The 21258-nt window shown below is 45.6% G+C and overlaps 1 protein-coding gene across 7 annotated transcripts in view; it reads right to left on the minus strand.

The window, feature by feature from the left end:
* The window catches only part of NDST2 (N-deacetylase and N-sulfotransferase 2), a 142141-nt gene extending 121264 nt beyond the window's left edge, over positions 1 to 20877 (minus strand). For 6 of the 7 annotated variants that reach the window (XM_065670632.1, XM_065670628.1, XM_065670631.1 and 3 more), the window contains exon 1: positions 16345 to 16487. The gene's annotated coding sequence lies outside the window, so the exon portion shown is untranslated. Of the gene's footprint in view, positions 1 to 16344; positions 16488 to 20772 lie in introns of those variants that run through there. The other variant, XM_065670630.1, reaches the window with a different exon arrangement.
* Positions 20878 to 21258: the final 381 nt, after the last annotated feature.

Raw genomic sequence — 21258 nt, forward strand, 5'->3', positions numbered from 1 at the left:
CCTCCAGGGAGTCTGCAACACAATCCAGTGGCATCTACCTGGAAAACCATCATTTTAGCAGACCCTGTGAAAAAACAAAACAATAGCACATGACTTACCCACAAACACTAAGACAAAGACCTGCCCTGCATATAGGCTGCTGTTTTCCTGTTACATTCCTTTCATTACTGAAAATTCAGCTTAATTATCTCCAAAGAGTAACCTGTGCTCTACTCAATTTACCTAGTTTTACCTTTCTCTGAAATAGTACTGACAAACAACTAAAAATGCTTACTTGCTATTTAAGGAGTCAAGGAGCAGGTGGACAGCAGACACAGCAGGCACCTTCCACCAATTCAAGTAATGCCGATGACAGAAACAGCAAGAATATTTCACAAAAAGCCCTCAAGCAAGCGCCATTTTCCATTTGATCCCAAAAAATAACTAGCACAAACTACTTAAAGCTTCCAAACAGCTGAAAAGAAACACTGGGTGCAAAACAAAAAGGTCGATTACAAATCATCATCTCCTTTAAGTTCCTTTCAAAAATGTTTTACAAAGCACTACTCTGCACTGGTTTTTCATCTTCTGCATAAGTTTCTCTTCCAAGTCTCAACACCTTGTACAAGATGTTTTAACATACTGCTAAATATTGTATTCTTTAACATGGAAACACATATCCAGTGCCTTTTTCCTGGGAATGTTGCTGACAGAGGTAGGGGAATGTGACTCACTTCCTGTTTGTTTTCTTAAACCCATCAGCAAAGCTTGTGGCTGTCTCCTACCCTGACTTCCCGCTCCATATGACCCAATGCCCGCTCCCACCACCAGCCCTCCTTCCACCTGTAAAGGGCAGGTGGCTCACAAGTGGCCCTGTGCAGGGAAATGAAAACCCTGCAAGCCATGGGCCAGAGGGCAGGCACACCAGTGTTCGCTTTTTCCTACACTTCTCATTCAAGCTGTATGCAGACCATTCCAAGCAGTAAAGCTTCTGGATGCGAGGCCTGCCTCTTCCCTTCTCTAGCGGAAATCTCCTCAGCCTAAACAAATAAAAATATCATTTCAAACCCCATCACAACTCCAAGAACTAATGACTTTACACAGACTTACAGAAGAGGCATACACCTCAGAATCTGCACACAGGTTGCCAGCAGCAGCAGCGTTGCAATAAGGTGGCCCTGTAACAGGGCAGAGGTGAAGCATTTTGTTTCTTCGATACAGTGATCTACTGACTGTTAACCTCTTAGGTCTCTTCACTGTGAAGACATGGAACTGAACTAGGTAATACAGAAACATGGGTCTGCTTTAACTATAGCGCTTAAAGAACCATTGACCACAGAGATTTTTGTTCAGGAGTGCTTGAGAATGAAGTACCAGATCACAGCACTGCTGAGCTACATCACCGAGTGCAACACAAACAGGACTAACGTAACAAAAGATACTCAAGTCTACAGAAAACACAGCCATTTAAATCCCTACAGATATAAATTACAAGAGGAGCAATCGTCCCAAAAAAATAACACAGAATTCCTGATGTAGAACACAGTAAGGAAAAAGTGGTATCTTTTTTCCCCTCAAAAGGAAACTAGAAAAAATGTAACTACTGAAATGACTCTGTGCTAGTATGCTACCGAGATGAAAAGGGAGCCATACATACCCCTCTGAACTGTCCCTTCAGTCTTGAGTCTGAAAGGATTTCCTCGCAGTCACTCACAATAACTTGGCCTGTCTGATGACTGCATGTTAGCTATTAGGTTAGAATATATTCTGAAGCTGCACAGCTCTTCAAAAGCAAGACAAACTCTAGGTTGTCAGAGATCTGGGTCATTACAATATGCAGCAGACAGATTAGGAAAGGGATCTGATCATCATTTATCCCACTATCTATGGGATATGCTGCTCCAGCAGTGGATTCCTGCCTGTCTCCTTGCTCTAAGTTTCATGGCCTGAAAACCACCTCTGCCACTGCATGCTGTTCTTGTTTCCCCTGCAAACAGGGGAAAAAAAAGAGGTAGAAACAGGGCTGAAAAAGAGGCTGGCTTGATAAGGAAAAAGAAAATACCCCATCTGGACATGACGACTGCAAAAGGAAAGGAAATTACTGACTCACAAGCTGTATATTAAGCTGTTCCACAGGACTTCCCACCGTCAACCTTGCCACTTCCCTTTTCCCTAAAAGTGCTTAGATTAATGGGGTTTTCTCCCTGCATGCTAGCAAAGCTTCACTATCATTTAGCTCAAAAACTAATGCTATTGTTGCAAAGAGAAGACCAAAAGACAAAATACAGGAAGTAATTCAAGATATGACTCTTTTTGCAACTCATTATTCCTCAAAGACAGGGAAAAAAAGGATCCTTGTGAATGCAGCAAGTTCAGCTCCCAAGAGCTAGTATTTCAAGGGTGCAAATTGCACATGCCTCTCTATAACAGCAGTAAGAAGAATTAATACATAAACACTGCTTAACTCACACTGCTGGGTTCCAAAAGTTCAATTAATACCAGTAGATAGGAGAAAACCTTCACTCTGTAGCATGCTTTCTCCTATATAATAATTCTAACAAAACATGTATAGGTGACAGAATTAAAAGAACAGGTTTTGGAAAACAAAAATTCCTCCCCCCCACCCCGTACTTCCATGATCCAAGTCAGTCAGAAACTGTTTTATTTAAGGGGGATGCACTAAGGTTGTATAAGCAAAATGAATTGTGATATGTTCTATTTTATGAGTGTTTGCCCTCACAACCTTCAGAATATCTGAATGTGGTGGCGTACATCCACACACCCGGTGTGCCTCCACGTGTGTTTCTCCTCCTGACTCCGGTTTCCATGTTAAAAGAAAATCCTAAATGCTGAATTCCACTACATAATCACCCCACTGATATCACATGGGCAGAGCTATCACCTGATCTGCCACAGGGGCATCTTGAGCTAACTGTAAGTTACGGCAACTATAGGTGGCTGCTCTCAGTGTGGAAGAACTATAAAATGGAGGCAGCATTTCCAGAAGGGTTTAGACATTTCTGACAGCCAGGTCTTCAGATTCAGAGACCTGGATTCCATCCAAGGCAAAAGAAGGTGCCACAGACTTTTGTTATCTACTTCCTGCTATTTGTATCTTTGCTATTTCATCTTTTCTCCTCCAAAACCTGTCTCTTCCACCTAACATGTTATAATCAAATCCTCTCATGTTCCTCATGCCATTCTTACCCATCCTTGCTGGACATCTGTCAGCTCCCTGTCTGATATTTCCCCTTTGGCAATACAAACTGACAGATGAAGCACCCTTCTGATCTAATATTTTCCATTTGATTAGCACCCAAAAGCCTACCGGCATCTCAGCAAGTCCACTATTCCTATGAACCCAATTCACCTTCTAGAATGACACATCTTTTTTCAACAGCCATAGTCTTCATTTCCCACAACTCAGAGCTTCAGTTTCTGTCTCCTTCAAGAATCAGCCTTAAGCATGCTTAAGATACATTTATTTCCATGGCATTGTACCTCTCAGCTAATTCGCATGGGAACATAAATGAGCAGTAATGCAATATCGATAACCACATACTATATATATTTTGTATACACACTTCTAATCTTTTTGATAGTCAAAACCACAGTAACAGATATCCATGTTGATAGTTCATATACATTTCCCTATCCCACCTATCCACATTAGTGAGAAGGACACCAGCCTCACTATACAGACTCTCTAGAGTGCAGATACAAACCCACTGTGTTGCTTAGTTAAGATACCAATTCTTGTAATTCTTATGCACCTATCAAAAAAAGAAGAAAAGAAAAATTGAGGTTACTTTTGCCCTAGAAAGGGAATTGAGGTGTGTTGGTAAAGACTAAAACTACAGCACAAAATGCTGCAATCGTCGTAAGTACTAGCACAAAAAAAGACTTCATGCTTCCAGCATCTCTGGTGAAAAATTTGTGTGGCAAAGCGCTGGAGCTGACTCAGCTCTGTTTACAAATGCTTTAAATACTTTTATCTTTTGCTGAAAACTAAGCTGAGAGTTTTCCAAGGCAAAGGTAATGTGTACTGTATACTTTGGAAACATACAGTGTGGTTTAGTAAATGTTTACCATTACTTACTCACTGGAAGGAAGAAAAAAGAAAACCCCTAAAGCACACAAACTTCCAAAAAAGAGAATAGAATTTTCTCCTCTTCCAAGTTCAATACCTGTGCTAGGGGGGTCTTTTGATAAAGACAGCGGCCAACCAGCAGATGCCATTTAATTGTGATGAGCAGCACGATGTGGCGTGATAAGAACAGCTCAGAAGCCTGTTTAGGACTTGCCAGAAATCAATACAATCTGTGAGGGGTGGAAATCTTCAGAGGACCTCAGAGGTACGGACATCACAGATCTCTCTGTACAATGAACTTTCCTGAGATAAAGCTGCTCTTTAGAAGAAAGTAAGTCCCATTGTGCAAAGCACAGCCTGTGTAAAGTCAGACGACAAACAGAAATAAACTGCTTTAGAAAATGTAAGCTTTTTATTGGCACTGAGTTTTGGGTCTTCTTCTGACAGCTGACAGCTTTCTCCAAAACAACACAGTACAATGTCTGATATCTGTAAACTACTTCAGATCTCATAGTAACAGAAGAAAAACATTGCATTCACTGTTTAAACAGCACAATCAGCTCTTACAGAAACTGCCACGTCAGACTATTACAACTGGGTGGCAACTGGTTTGTAATCTCCGGTATGGGGCCTTCCAGTCCCAGAACCATCTTTCAGTAAAATAGCAGCTGGCACGCAAAGCTCAGAAACATCAGTATTGATTAAAGTTACATTCCAATTTGAAAATGTTAAAGCTATATGAAATTTTCAACTGCTGGGCTTTGGGGGAAAAAAGGGATGCTGGCTTTCAAAATAGGCCTCTGATCTCCTGGAAAATCCAGATCAGTAATGCAGTAAAAGCCAACATCCCAGCAAGAATGAAGGTCCCCTATCACAGGTGCTCTCAACCCTCACCACAAACATCCCCCTGAATGTAAATGGTCAGGATGAACAGGGCTTACCTCAAACTGTTAAGAGGTTGAGACACTTCGCGAGTTAGCAGCACAAGAATATGGTAGAGGCAATCTTATGACCACCTAGCTCTTGGAAGGGCCAGGGGGCTCTGGTGAATGCATTTATTGCTGTAATCTTGAGCCAAATGCCTAAGGGTGACTGCTATTTCAAATCCTCTAAAGCCTGTGAAAACAGATAATCCATTCTTTAAAGATTTTAACTAAAAAAGACCAAGGTTGCAAAGCCTCAGGCAGAAAGAGCAACAGAACACTAGACAGGAGAGAACTTTGCATTAGTTGCTGCCCACATATTACTATGCTTTGCACACTATACAAGAAATAGCAGCAATTGGACCTTTGTGTCAAGAAAAAGCTTTTACAGAAGAGGGAAGAGAAAGGGGATTCCTCTGCCCAGTCTCATAGCTACCTCCTCCCAGATTCACTCGACACCAAACGTTTTAAGCCTTAGCAGTGATTAGTTATGCCCAATATGAGCTACACTAAATAGGGACAGAATTTTTAAAGTACTTGGCACTTGTTCTAGTAATGAGGCCCTTTTAATAAAATGCCTCAAGCCGAATACTTAAACATTGCGGCATTTAAAAAAAATCAGTAGTCATTTACAACCTCTGCAGCTAGCACATTTAAAGCATGATGATGCTATGCTACCAGTGTAATGGCAATGCTGACCTTGTGCAGGAAGTTTGCCAAGCAAAAAAACCGCACTGACTTGCTCCTGAGGAGACACCATATATCCAAGCAACTGCGACAGAGGAAGAACTACGGCACTCGCTGTTCTCATGTACTGCTTCCCAGAATGTGCCATTTCCAAAACCAAGGAAAATTAACAAATGTTTCCGAAGAATTTCTGATTTGACATTTCCTCATCACTGTTTAAGATGCTCCTGGGTGACAGCGACAGCACAAAGAGCCTTTTGCACCAGTATTACCAACTCAGATTCAGACCAGTACTAGACAAAATTATTTCTACTTTCTTCTCATATTCCCAACTGATGTCTACGCCTACAGTCCCAGTGAGGGAAGCCTCACTGGCAGAAGAAAGGGATGAGGAGACTCCTCACACTCACAGGATTTCACTGCAGTAGCCAGTCCGTTCCCATAACTTTACATGGAACAAAACATTTCTTTCTGCTTCTCCTTTTCCTTCCAGACAGTGGGAATCCAGCTAGATGGCAACATTTTCCTAAAAAAATACTACCTAAAGATAACTCATTGTAAGAAATCTAAATTTAAGATTTAAGTGCTAGATTACACCCTAGTTGTCTTGTGTATAACACAGTCATTCCCATTCATCTGGCTGAGAGCTCCCTCATCTTATCCTGGCCAAGAGGAAGGTCCTGGCACGTGCGATCACAAGTCTTGCCACTGCTTCCCCAGCTTTGTCAGCAGTTTCATAGCTACACTGGAAGACAGCTATGGTAAAAGGTCATGACTGCAAAGGAAGATGGAACTCCACAGAGCCCCAGGTGAAGCTACAGATATCCCAATAGACAGCCAGTAGCAGAGGGGGTATAACACCATTGACAAAGAGCTGTGAAGAAAGGGTATAAAACCAGTAGAGCTTTTGATACTCAGTTTCAAGCTTTGTACCATTGGTCCCATCATGGGAAAGCAAGCATGAGGTTTCTAAATCACCAGCCCATGAAGACCAAACCATCTCTGCATCCTTACCTAATGCTTTGTCCTTTTTCAAGGTGCTGAGGCCTAATGACAGCGGGGAGAAACGGAATCCCGCATTCGTGGTTTGCACACTACATCTGTATGAAGAGGTGTTATCTGTATTCATTTTTAGAAGTTTGCTCCTTGTTTAAAAACTACCTTATATAGACTTTAAGACCAAACAATTTACAGATGTACCCTTCAAGAACAGCCTCGCTTCCAGCGCACACACTGTATCAATTTCCACTGCTTTGTCTTTCAGCATAGCCTGTTGCTGCTCTTCACCCTTGCACAGGATGCATTTCAGGAAGATATAATTGCAGGAAGAGGAGGGGCCTGAGCACTCACAACAATTTTAATCCCCAAAGATCTGTCCAGAATAGTATTATGGGTCTCACTATCGGTGGCAGTGGGCTAGGAAAAGATGGTGAGGAAACTGTAACATCTCTCTCTCTCCTTTCTTTTAACAAGGTGTGGAGAAAAACTACCAAGAAACATTCTATAGAAACATAAGCAGTTTTCTGACATAATGTGTCGTGTCTTTGTGGTCTGCACCTTGATCAAAGCGACTGGTTTCCTCTTCTCCTGGACACATCTCCTTTAGAAACAACCACTGCTATATTTTTTCAATCTCTCCTCTCAGAATCACAGATACAAAAGTTAACCCAATGTCCAACTAACAGCAGAAAAGAACCAGCAGCAGTGAAGGGCTGAAGTTACTGGCTCTCATTCTGAGGGGCATGCAGCTCAGCTCTTATGCTGCCTGTTTCAATACCCTTTAGGAGTTTGCCATGACCACTGTTAGTTACTTCTCTTCAGCTTTCATTGTATGAAACTGTACTTTTAAGGTGATTATCTGGCACATGTTCAGGTGGTCACACCTCTCTCCTCCAAAGAGGGCACTCCCAGCGCCTCATTAACTCATCCTATGCCCAAGGTGCTCCGTGGTGTGTCAGTACAAATGCATTTGAGCCACACTAGGCTTCTTACTGCTCAATTGAAAAGTAACTTTTTTTCTCCCGCAAGAACGGTAACGCAGCGAAAAAGGAGGTTTGTTTTGTTCTGTTTGATTGCCACATCAGTTTCCTGATCCTGCTTGCTGAGTGGTCATGCCAATATTGAGAAAGGCCATTATAGAATTGGGTCACTTTCCTCAGTGGTAACATCAGTTTAAATGCAAACTAAGAGGAGTACATTCAAAAGGCATCTTCGCCCTGTTTTCATGTGGCAATGGGGAAAAGCTAGGACTGACATATAAGTAAGATAATTATACAACATCTCTACCACATGCAAAAGAATTACCTATAGCAACCTCAGAGAAACATTATACGCAACACCAACTGCAATTACAACAATCCGTGAACACTAGCTTGTTCTTAACCTGCCCACATACTCAATGCAAGACCAGAAGCGACTTCCAAGCTCTCCCTGCTACCACAGGCACTGTACACTCACGTGTGGTTAGTGAGGAATTTGTATTTAAAAGTAATGCTGGGAAAGGCAAACATCAGTACTTCATTTGAGGCAAAGCAAGTCTTCCTGCAGAAAGTTCTGTGTTTATATGTTTATGCGGACTTAGGCCATGCAAACATACCCTGTTACACACACAGTTACATGATACTATAATACAGATGCTAACATACAATAACAGCACCTTTTCATGATAGTCTTGACTAGGGAAATAGGCTTATTCATGTCATGCTTTAATACAAGTGGCCAGATCTGAAGCAGGAACATAAAGGAAGGATATGGATGAAAGCATGCAGACAAAACTAAATCAGGAGACAGTGACAGATCTCTGCTTGTGAGGAAGATGATTATGACTCAGCCACAAGTAAAGCACGTACAGTTTGAGCTGAAGTAGCATTGACTGAATCCAGGACACAGAAAATAATCAAAACCAACTAAATTACAATTAACAAATTATATAATACATTATTTGTAACTGAAATTGTGAGGGTTTGATGTTTCTGAGGTGTTCTGGACAACAGATCAGACACGGAGACTGGCAATTTATGCCAGGTTTCAATGCTGAAATGAATCTGCCTCTTTACGGCTGCTGGATTGCACCAGGATCCCACTTTATCCCACTGAAAAGGCAGATTCAACATTGTGATTGATCACACAGTTCTCCTGAAAGCAGCTTCACACAGCTGATGAAACAGGGAGCTGCAGCAGCCCTCGTGCACAGCCACTCTGCACCGATGGATGCAATGTCTACTCTAGTTTCTGCCTGCTCTTCCTACTTCAGCAAGCCCTTGATAACTGGGAGGACAAGCAGTTCATCAACAGTAAGGTGCCAATGATTTCAGTTCTGTAGCTCCGCAGCTGAGACAAACGATACCACTTCAAAGGTACCTCACACTTGAAACAGACCCACACACAGGTGATGCCCAGAAGAGAAACACAAACAAGACACAGGCGATGACAGATGGAAGAAGATGACATTTTAAAAAGTCAGCCAAGACATGAACCTCTTCTCCACTGAAAATCTCTGCATGTAATTAGACTGCACATAGTTCTCAGTCTTACTGTGCTCCTCATTCACCCTGGACTGTCAAATATTAAGGGGTATTCAACTTGCTGTGAAATCACATTATTCATCCTGGGGATCTAGATGCAAAATGTATTACTGTGTTGGGCTGCTCCAAGCTTGACCTTGTCATTTGTTCAAAGTTATAACTTCCAGCAGTGCAAACCCCAAACTGTGCAGGAGAGAAACCTGCCTCTTTACGGAAAAAAAGAAATCAAATCATAGGCCATTATCTGACATTTTGACATTCAGCTTGCTTCCAGAGCCAGCTATAAGCCCAGCAGTTAAGGTTTTGAACTGAATGATGATCTACTCATGACCTGGTCTGACTTCTCTGGGAAAGGCATGGCTGGCCAGGGCCACAGTAGGGTCATGGCTACCAGTTACAAGGGAACCCTGGCTGCTGCACAACTTAACCGCAGGGGCAAGGGCAAAGACAATCAACAGTTGCAGAGCATGCTGAAACATTCAGCATTTGCAAAAGCTTTCAGAAAAAAGTATGCATGGCACAGAATGACAGCATCAGTGTTAGCTATAAACTCCCCAAACAAACAATAAGACCTAGAGAAAAAGTGCTCTAAAGATGTGACAGGTAGTTAAGATGAGAGAGATTTATGTAAATCAATTATCTGTGAAGTTATTAAAAATTAAAGCAGTCCAGGATTAGCAGTTGAACACTCAGAGGTGTTCAACTTGCCTTCTGCTCAGGTATCTGTCCTGCTAACATTTTCTACATCTGGACCAACATCTTCAATTTTCATTATATTCAGTGGATAAAGCGAACTTCCAGAATGTGATTCACCTCACCAAGTCCAGACATCTGCTTTAGGGTGAAATTAATTATTTCCTAATACACCCTTAATATGAAGAAAACTTACAGTGCTTAGCTCAGGTGTGGACACTTTAGCTGTACGTCCACGTGTACAGCCAGGTAAGCCCAGCTCTCAACATCCAAGAGATGACAGAACTGACTGTTTTAAAAGCACTTTCTGACATGAAATTTCCCATGTACTTTATTTAAAGCAATGGGTAGGGCTACAAAGCTAATTCAAAGCCATTTAGTGAGAGGCTCTTAAGACAAAACCAGACATTTATAAAATGTTGTAGGGTTCTTCTAACCTTTCTGAAGTAAATCTCGAGCCTCCCTTCTTTTCTAAATTGATCTCTACCACTTGGAGCCTATCACAGCTAAGGCCTGTCATCCCACTGTTTCCTTTGAGGAATTTATACCAAAGTGATTAAAACTGAAGATCTGTTGAAGGGCTCTAAAATTCCACATGAAGCTCAGATTTTACTTCAGAAGTACTGCCAAGCAAATTAACATCAATTAGAGACAAGCTGAAAGACCAATAAAATATTAGGGTGATAGAATCATCTGAAACCGTAAGACTGAACATGATCAAAGAAAAACAAGTTGCTCCGTCACATAATCTAGTGGCCCTTGCACAAGAGCCTTCCAACACGAACGACTCAAGAGGAATGTCATATTCTTGGAGAGCTTCTGATGCAGAAATGAAGGATGCAGGAGACTGGAGAAACAAGCAGAGGAGAAAGGGCAGGGTGCTGGGGTTGTATGCTGTCAAAGAGACTGACCAGATGGCAGACCAGAACTGCAAAAAGAGATTAAGGAGGAATAAAACTGTCATTTTGCTGTCCCTCTTTCCTCCTTCCTTGTTGTACCAGCAATACCAAGCCAGCTCCCAAGGGAACTGCTGAGTATCAAGGAAAAATATACATTGATAAATAGAAGCTGCAGTGACGCCTAGCCCCCAGGAGAGCTATGGCTTGTTGGCATGTCATTTAACACATGGAGTTTCAGGTCCTATGCTCTCCCCTATTGTGAAACCCCCTTCCTCCCTGGGGAGCTACTTGCAAGCCCTTTTCTCCTTGTATGAGCTAAGTACTGGGATATGAAGGTAGGAGAGGAGGGGACAGACCCTGCTGTCTCTTGTACAGAGATGCGCAAGACAATCTCTTCCACCAGTGCAGACACTTCCAAAGGGAAAAAAGAATTCGCAATAGTGCAACTCAGGGAGAAAACACACCAGACTAGTGCAGTACAGATGTATTCAGATCCCACAAAACCCTCTATCACACCCCCTCATTCCCATCCCACACTCCAAACATGCACCAAAGTGCTGAAGATGGTTAACTGCAGCATGACACACACACAGCAGAAAGACCAGCACAAGCCCCATTTACTGGGCAGAGGACAAAATGTGTCTCTCCTTTTCACTCTCCTTTGGAGGGGGGGGGGGGGGGGGGGAGGAAAGGAGGGGGCCATCACCAATGAAATAAACCCAAAATAAACAAACAAACAACAGCAAAGAATGTTGATATCTAACCACTGTTAGTATTAATGCTTTACTTCATAATTTGTATTTAATGATGAATATTAAATTCACTTTGTGGAAAGAAAGGGTGCAGTATTTTAAGCTAAGTTAAGCCATTAACATTTCAGCCTGACAGCAGCCGCAAACCCTTTATATTCGGTGTCTGCAACCCCAGCAGGAGGAACGGCTTTGGTTACATACAGCTACACACACTCTTGGAAGAGGCAGGTACTTCTGAACATCTTCTTGCTGTTGTCAGTACATAAGGGCTGCGTGAAGCGGTCCTTCCTTATTTTGCACTACTTACTTTATTCAACAAATTCAGAAGCTGGCTGAGTCTATATATAGAGGCAGACCACGACCATCCCTCTCCTTGTTTGGAGAGTTCGGGCAGCTTTAAAAACCAAGCAAACACCAATTCCCACTTCTGTGGAAACAGATCTCGTGACACTGCCCAGCATAAGCCACAAATATTTTGAGAAGGTTCAGACTGCGTCTTCAAGCTCATCAACCCCCTTTGCATGCACTGCTAGATCAGTTAGTGTACTAAAAATATTAGAGCAGGCAAGAACGTGATGGAGGATATCTTCCTGATGCAGAAGATTAATTCATCATTCATGTCTAGAGATTTCTACTGCATTTTTAATAGTGCACATATGGATTGCGTCTAGTGATCTATAGAACTTCCTTTCTGGATATGGGTCTGTGCTGGATAACAGTCCCCAGACAGCAATTGCAAGAGGCCCGAGACCTTCAAATATCACTATGCAGAAAGAACAGTTAGGGCTCTGATGTACGTACTCCAGTAAATCTTTCAGTGGCGTTTTAAGACACAACTGTGCTCCACAGCTCTGCTGGAGATTCCTGCCTCCAGAGCAGGATCAGCAAGGCAGAAAGTCCGCCTGTACCTTCACTGCTGCACCACACAGCCCGGAATCTCAGCTCCAGCGGCTGCAGCACAGGCACGTATTCCCTGCTGGGTTCACTACAGTGGGAAAATCGCCAGTGCGAGGGCAGGGGGCACCGCTCAGAAAAAAAACAACCAGCCTTTGAGACTCCCAGAGCTGATGTCAGATCAGGCGTGAGCTGCACCAGCACACTGTGCCTGCACACTGTGCCGCTGCAGGCCAGAGGTGATGTGCCCTGGTGCAGGCATAATGAAACACAGAGCCTCACCTTTTTGCATTATGCTCAATTAACCAAAGCAACTGCGTTCAGGAAAGTCACAGTGAATTTCATAAAGACAGATAATGTTGCTCCGGGCCTTCTAAAAATACACCCCCAGCATTAGCTTTCTACCAATCCTGTGCTGCTCGAACCCTGTCAACAGATAACAGCAGCAACGTCCATCTATTTGCATTCAGTTGCAGGGACTGGAAAGACAGCTATAAAGGGAGAAACTTAACTTGAAGACCCCTGCACCAGCAACAGCCACAACAAGGCTAAAGAAGCAGAGAGAGCAAACAGGAGCATTCACCCCAGTTAATTCCAGAATCCGGGACAGACCCGGCACTCATGGCCAGCACTGCCGCTGCAGACTGCTTTGTGTGCTGCTGCAGCATCGCTGCCTTACACCCACAAACTCCACTGCAGCTGCCTGTTGAGCTGGAAATGTGATACACTGCAAAGGTTGCTGACAGCCAGAGGCTTGTCTATAAAATATCCTGTAATACATTACAGACTGGGGAAAAGAAGAGAAAGAATTAAAACACAACCTTATGAGTGCTAAACGAGACCAATTAAAAGAGATTTGCTACAAGTGCTGAGGGATTTTGACCTGAGCTGTAATCAGGGATGGATATGCATTCATTTAAAAGAGGAATATGAGAGATCATGTGTAAACAACTGCCAATTAAACCAAAATGGTATCTTATCTATGCAGCTCTGCTCAGAGAATCACCACATATTTCAGATATACCACAGAGAGATCTGAGATAGGCATTTAAACCTCTGAAACAAGGCTCAGTGATGAGATAAGCTGTTGTTCAGGACACATCCAAGCCTCAGCTGCTCCTGGGTATCAGCAACCCCACCACCACCTTTTTTTTCTATTACTAAGAAGTGATAGAATTCTAAATGCTAACAGAGAACTAGGCTCAGGCTTTTTTACCAGGTCACCTATGTGGGTTTATTTCACAGAATCATAGAACAGTCAGGGTCGGAAAGGACCTTAAGATCATCTCGTTCCAACCCCCCTGCCATGGGCAGGGACACCTCACACTAAACCATCTCACCAAAGGCTTCATCCAACCTGGCCTTGAACACTGCCAGGGATGGAGCACTCACAACCTCCCTGGGCAACCCACCCCACTGCCCCACCACCCTGACAGGAAAGAACTTCTTCCTCATATCCAATCTAAACTTCCCCTGTTTAAGTTTTAACCCATTACCCCTTGTCCTGTCACTGCAGTCCCTAATGCAGAGTCTCTCCCCAACATCCTTATAGGCCCCCTTCAGATACTGGAAGGCTGCTATGAGGTCTTCACACAGCCTTCTCTTCTCCAGGCTGGAGAATGTGAATTCTGATCAGGCTGAAGGGTAGGTATCACAACAGTAAAGCATGCCTACACAAACCCAGGCAGCACAGAGCACCATCACTGCATTACTAGATCCTGCTGAAAAACATGCAGCATGCGAGTGCACATGGTCATGTCCTGATAAACACTCACAGGTATTACTGCACATCTTAAAATAGTGATTCTTAATTGCTCAGCACCAGAACCCCATTTTGCTGTCAGATGCCCCACAACTCCTCTCTCCTCGTGGTCAGCAATACCAGAGGGGAGGACTGCCCCCGCTCTTTGCTCTGACACCAGCTCAGAACCCAGACCCAAGAGCAAGAGTCATTTCTGTGACTGGAGCAGAGAATCTGACATGGACAGATGCACCATTACTTCTGCTCTGTGTCCTCGCTCTGCAGCTCATTTTCAAAGAGAGCTCCTGCTCTTCTGAGATTTACAGTACTTACTAGTTCAAAAGCATATATACATACAAATGGGCTGAAAAGCACTGAAGCAGAGGAAGAAAAGACATATTAGGAAACCATATTCAAGAAGCAGCAGTAAGAAAAACAGCACCATGGACTTTGGGAAGAGCAAAAATTAAACGGGAAGAACAAACAAAAGGAGGAATTTGAAATGAGGAAGAAGATTTTAAGAAGAACGCAGCAAGCGTACAAGACAATGACCCTAAGAGATATGTACTTGTTCACAGCTGCTGACAGTGGGAAAGTTTTAGAACATTTCATGCTGCTTGCCAGATCCGAGCACAGAGTTTTTCCACTGGCTCAAATCTGGTCTAGCGGAGTCAGGCTGCTTTTGGAACCAGCAAAAGCTCTTCACACAGCGCAATCCCTTTTGTGTGGTGTGAAGTACAAACAAAACAGCCTTTCTAGATCCAATCTGCCAGGAGTTCCATCTGTAATCTCGGTGCCATGAAAACAGCTGCCCTGAGAAGCCTGGTGCAGAACCACCACCGACCCACTGTGGACAGGGCACCCGGGTGTCTCCGCACAGCAGTCCTATGGGCTGACCCCTGTGACTGCTTACCAGTGCAGACACAGAGCCAGCTCATGTGGGCAACGTAAGTGTGGGCACCCACGTAAACTCTTGGAGCTAATGCTGAGACTGGAATTATTTCTGGCTCCCGGGGTGGTTTTGTACACAAGGTGTCTCGCTGCATCGGCACTACCTAGATTCCTTCCTCATGCAACCCTTCCTAGCCCAATTAACACAGGTAACTGAGCTGAATGCACATACCCTGAAAAATCCGGCAAGGTTACGCTTCCTAACGAGAAATGCACACACAGTTAACAGCTGGGAATGCTTCTTTAGCAGTACCCGTCACAAAGAATCACAGTGTGGAGTACTGCAACTTGTGGTTACATTCAGATACGTGGTATCTTCCCCCTTCTCATTTGGGCAACACAGAATTTATTCACTCTTGCATAAGCAAACAGGGGTCTATTTATCACTTTACCACTGCATATGTGTTTTAATGACTAAAGAATGGGAAACACGAGACGAACGACTCCGCAGTTCCATCAGCTTTTCCCATCTAACACCCTATCTGTTGCACCTTCACGCTACCACGGCGGTACCCGCCGCCGGCCTCCCGCGAACACAACCCGCAGCAGAAGTGTGCGGCACACGCAGTCCAGCTGCAGCCGCACGCCGGGGCATGCACACCCCCTGCCCCGGTGCACACCGACTCACTCGGTCACTGGCGAGCGACGCCGCACCAAGCCGCTCACAACACACCGCCGGGGTAAACAAAGCCGGAGGGCGGCCCGGCACAGGACAGGGTAAGAAGGGGCTCCGAGGGCCAGGAGCCGCAGCAGCTGCCGTGGGGAACGAGTAGCTGCGCCGGGCCGCGTGCCGGCTGCCCGGCGCCCGCGAACCGCAGCAGCGCACGGCGGCGAGACCTCCGGCCCCGGCCGCCGCCGCCAAACGGGGCCGCCGAGGAGGGACAGGGGCACGCCGCGCAGCCGGCTCCCGGCGAGGCCGAGCCCCCCCGGCCGCACAGGTGGCTGCCGGCCGGGAGACGCGGCGCCTCAGGAGCGGGGGACAGCGTCCTCCCCGCCGCCTGCCCCCCCCCGCCGCCGGCGGCCGCAGCCGCTCTCCTTCCGCGGCCCGAAGCGGGGCCCCGCCGAGCGCGCTCCGCCCGGACGGCCGGCACACAACTTCCCCTGCCCCGCAAGCGCCGCTCGCCCTCTCCCGCCGCACCCCGAACCGAGCTGAGCCGAGCCGGGCCGCGCCGCCACCCCGCTGCCCTCCTCCTCCTCGTCCCGCACCTCACCTGCCGCAGGGAGGCCCCGCCGGGCGGGTGGCTGGGCAGGGCAGGGCACGGCTCCCGGAGGGCACGCGTGCCCCGGCGCCGACGGGAGCTCTCAGGCCGGCCGCGGCCCGCCGGCTCCCGGCCGCTGGGCGTCCCTCCGGCCGCTGGGGGAGCCGCCGCCGCGCCGCGCCGCCGCCATCTTCCGCGCGGAGGAGGGGCGGCAGGCCCCGCCCTCCGCCGGGCCGGGCCGGTGCGGCGGCAGCGGGACCCCGCGGGCCGGCCTGAGGGGAGGTGGGCCCGGGCCGGGCCGGCCCCGGGGTGCTCTTGGGCTCGCCGGTTGCCGCTCCCGAGCCGCGTGGCGGGTGGCGGCTGTGCGGTGGTTGGGTACGGGAGCCTAGGCAGCAGGGCCCGGTGCAGCCGGCGCGGAAGGCGTGGGATGCCCGGCAGAGCGGCCGTCAGGGATGGAGACGGCTGTTAACATGCCCTGCGGCAGGAAAACAAACACCCGCACGGTGCAGTTTCCTGCTTGGAACGATGGAGAACATTGTAGTAGGAAGCCAGAATGGGATGTGGAGCCACATCACAGGGACATTTGCGCTCAGCGGAGGATGGAGGAGTGGACAGGGAGTGCCTGAAACCGTGCTCCTGCCTCTCAATCTGCTACACAGAGAGCACCCACGCCGCGGCAGAGGGGCAAAACTTCGTGACACGCTAGCAAGAGCAGGGCCTGGGTTGTCACAAACAGCAGACCTGGCTGGTGGCGGAAGAGGGGCAAGCCAAGGGAAAGCAGGTGCTCAGGGCACAAGGCCTCACCCTGGCACCGCGCCGCTTCCCATGCTGCAGTCCGGCACTCTGGCTCGCTCCCAAGAAACCCATGGAAAGCAATGCGAGATGAAGGTTTACTGTATGTGAACCTGATCCTGTACTGAAAAGTCGAAAAAGCTTGAAAGTCACTGCCTTTGGACGCGTCTATAGAGGTCTTTTCATCTTCATCTAGTCGGTTTGTACCTGAAGCACTGACCATGCTGCTGCAAACCTGTTAACAGGCGTATCAAATAGCCAAAGTAAAGCAGGCAAAGCAATGTGCAATCAGATCTTTGTGCAGTTCAAAAGCCTGTTCTGCTTCTGGCCAACACCACCCCCACCTCAACAGAAGGTGATGAGGCAGCTGCTCCCACCACCTGCAACCAAGGCTACCGTCCCATCACACCAGCTCCACACACGGCCAAATACCCAGCAGCACGTATGTGAACACATGACTGCATTTCTGTGCAGTGAACCCAAACACATGCCACGGGGCTTACCTCACACTAACACTGTCCCCAGCACACAGCCAGCAGGCGATACCCAATTCACCACAGACCTCGCACTTTCCACAACAGCTGAGCAAATCTGAGCCAACACGGGGAACCTGGGGCAGTTCAGCACTTCGCGTCATGTGCTTGTAGCATTTATGGTGCGCTACTGCGTTCTGTGAAACCGGATTTACTGTTTCAAACCACAGTTTGGTATTTTGGCATAAAGCTTTTCTGGTAGTTATCCATCTCTCTGCCAGTCCAACCAATCTCAGTTACACTGAGGGAGGGGAATAATGGACAGGAGTATACATTGTACATTATAGTACACCATACAGGTACAGCAGTATTGGCTTGAAATTCCATTTAAATCTGCAGTGACAGAAACCACCCTGAGACATGCCCCATCTCTCCAAACCCCTCCTTCCTCCTCAAACCATCACAGAAGAATTCACCTGTCTTGCTTGTCATTTCACCACATCCCAATTTCAATCTCTGTATCATCATTGTCTTTCTGGCTACCCTGTATGTTTCCTCTACTCACTTGCAAGACAGCCTGAAATTCATCTCACATCTCCGCTCTGTTCACAAGCACCAGCTTCCTTCTACTCCAAACCACTCCGAGTGCTCGGCGTTATTGCTCCCACCTTCCCGGCTATCATATTGCTAGCACATGCTATCCCTGCTAGCATTGCATTTCTCTGAAGCAACTCCTTCTCCTTTTTAAGGTTATGTAAACAAACAAGCAATCCTTCCCTGAATATTCAGGACAAAACTAAGTTTTAATGGATCTTTCTATTTGCCCGCTTCTATTGAAGTTTTCATGGGGCAGGAAGCCTGTTTCTTTCAAAAGGGAAGGTTGAAGCATAATGCTGTATAAAAAAGCTCAATGAAGTATTCCTCATAGGTATGGAAGATACTGAATTATAGCAGATTCAAATGTGTTCAAACCTGCTGACTCCTGATGTTTAAAATAATTTCAGCATTAATACTATTTAGAATGAACAAGGCTGAAATCTGTTTGCAATTCTTAAGAACATTTAAAAAGATTTAAGAATCGATCTCAAAATTTGGGTATTTTTTTTAATACGGAAAAAATATGTTAAATCCAAAGCAATGAATTTCAAATGACACCCAAGAGCAGACTTATCCTTCTCCAAGTACTTCCCCCCCCCCCAAGTTTATTTTTAACTTCTAAACATACAGTAAGAAACAAATAATTGCTTTCTGGAACAGGAACAACCACACAGCAGTAGCACTGCTATAACTACTGATAAACCCTATAGGATGTTCCAATGTAAACAAGGCCTCTTGAAGCACAGCCTTGATGCCATTTTTGCAGGCTCTCCTCTGTTGGTATGAGCACTACACTTTTCCACAGAAACATGGGACAATAAATCATGACAAGACAGTATTTTACCCCAACAAGAACGGGCCAAATCCCAGCTCTGCCAATATGCAATCGTATGATGCATTAACTAAAAGGTTTTCTAGGAATAAATGTAATCCTGCCCATCCATTCATAGATAATTATGGTGAGCAAAATTATGTAAATTGTCACTGATAAAGGACAAGAACTTTTCCTTCTCTCCCCATTCACCTGTGCTTGAGAAGACTCCACTGTGGCACAAGGCACTTTCAGACTAAGATTTTATTTACTTAGTTATCCTTCACTGTGCCCAGGTTGCCTTAAACCCCACAAACCTATGCATTCCTGTTTCCTAATACTTGTTAAGTAGAGAAGAAATGGCTTGCTTAAAATTCTTCATACTACTACACACCAACCACTAAATTCCTGTTTCTCTCTGGCATGTAGGTAGGGCATTCCTGCAGGTGAGGATTTCTCAGGCACTAAGGATCTCAAGGGAAAAATTCATAACCCTCCACTCAAGCCACTTTAAGTGCCCCCAAAGGACCATCTTTCCCAACTCTAAAATAAATTTATACCAATCTCAAATAAACGAGCATTCCACATTGCATCAGTCTGCAGTCCCAAACCTTTCAAATTCTCAAGGGGAGGGGGGTAGGGGGTAGAATGGGAGAAGCTTTGTGTGATGCGCAGCAGCAATACTACCCAGCTACTCTGAATCACTGCTCATCAGTCTCTTCCAGCAGTTTCTACAGAGGTCAGTCTCATTATCTGCACAGAAAAACGAGAAAGCTGAAGCACACAGCACACAAGTGGCTTGTCTGCAGTCACGCTGCAAAGCCATAGCAAAACCAAAACCAGATCACAGATCTCCTGGTCTCTAGTCAAACGCTCTGTCCACTTATCTATGTTATCAGTTGCATGTAAGTAAAAGGCAACAGTGTTCATAATAAAATGGAAAGGATATCGACATTTGAGGTCTAATTCTGCTCATGTTTCTCCCCACATCTCATACATACTGCATCATAAAAGGATCCTGGCAGACTTTGTGCTGCTAGCCCTGCAAGTGAGAGCAAACCAATCCTAGCTTAAAGGGAAATCTGATTTGAGCACAAATAAAAGCTCCCATCAATCAGGTCTCTCACAGAGTAATCAACGTATGTATACAAGCATGCATGTGCATATATCGGGGAGAGAATGGGGATGACAACACTTAGAAAACCACTCTCAGATGCTTCTTTTAGGGTAGGAAGATGGCAAGATGCCATCCAATAGGATGAACAGATTTTAACCAGATAGAGCATACCGGAAAATACATTTCTGGGAATACTGCTGCTTGATAGCTCAGCTTGAAGCTGTCATACTGCAGATACGTACCATTCCCAATCCTGCTGTCAGGAACCCTTTTTGGAGCAGATTCTAACCCATTTTTCAGTGCCCCTGCCTCAAACTAATAGATGACTTGCAAGTGGAAAAGGCACATACAGTACTGCTTAAACAGAACATCATCACCTTTTTTTGAAACGTACTTAAATCACACACATACACAGGAACAGTCTGAAAGGCCCTGTATATATGCTACGTAAGTATTCTTGACATAAGCATTAGTCTGATTATTGTGCTTTCACTAAGTGCTGCAATTACTCTTGTCCTGGTTAAAAGAGCTACTAAGAACATGGGAAATCACTAACTTTATGGGTATCTTCCCAGCGCGTATCAGATTCTATTGCAACATTTCCACAAAGATCATTAAGATATGATTAATTGCTTCAGGAGAGACTTTACCTGGTAAATGATGCTGCCTTAGATGTCAGAAACAACAGCAGAACGGTTTTTTTCCTGCTGTAATAGCAGGAGCTATCTCCTCTGGCCAGGAACAGGCTGTCTCCAGTCCTGGTGAAGTGGGCTATAAAACTCTTACCTTCTCCCTTTAAACACTAAGGACAATTTTCCTCCTGTTTCATCAGACAGGGAAAGCAATCATCTCTTTAAGCAGCAGCAACTGACACCTATTTGCTAGGTAATTGCTGCACTTAAAGGGGATTAAGCACAACTGAACTCTTTCCTGATAAGGCAAAGCCACCACCTCCCATCTGCAGTTTCCTAGCTGCACCTGAGAAGACCTCAGGGGAGCGGGAGGCCAGCCAAGCCTGCCAAACTGGGGGCACAAATGCTGGCTGGAGCCCCCAGCACCAAACCAAGATGCATACCCCCTGCAGGAACTGTGCCAGACCTGACACACGCTGAGCTGCCACAAGGCCAGTGGTAGCA

The sequence above is a fragment of the Lathamus discolor genome, chromosome 3 (assembly GCF_037157495.1).
Source record: "Lathamus discolor isolate bLatDis1 chromosome 3, bLatDis1.hap1, whole genome shotgun sequence".
Classification (NCBI taxonomy): domain Eukaryota; kingdom Metazoa; phylum Chordata; class Aves; order Psittaciformes; family Psittacidae; genus Lathamus; species Lathamus discolor.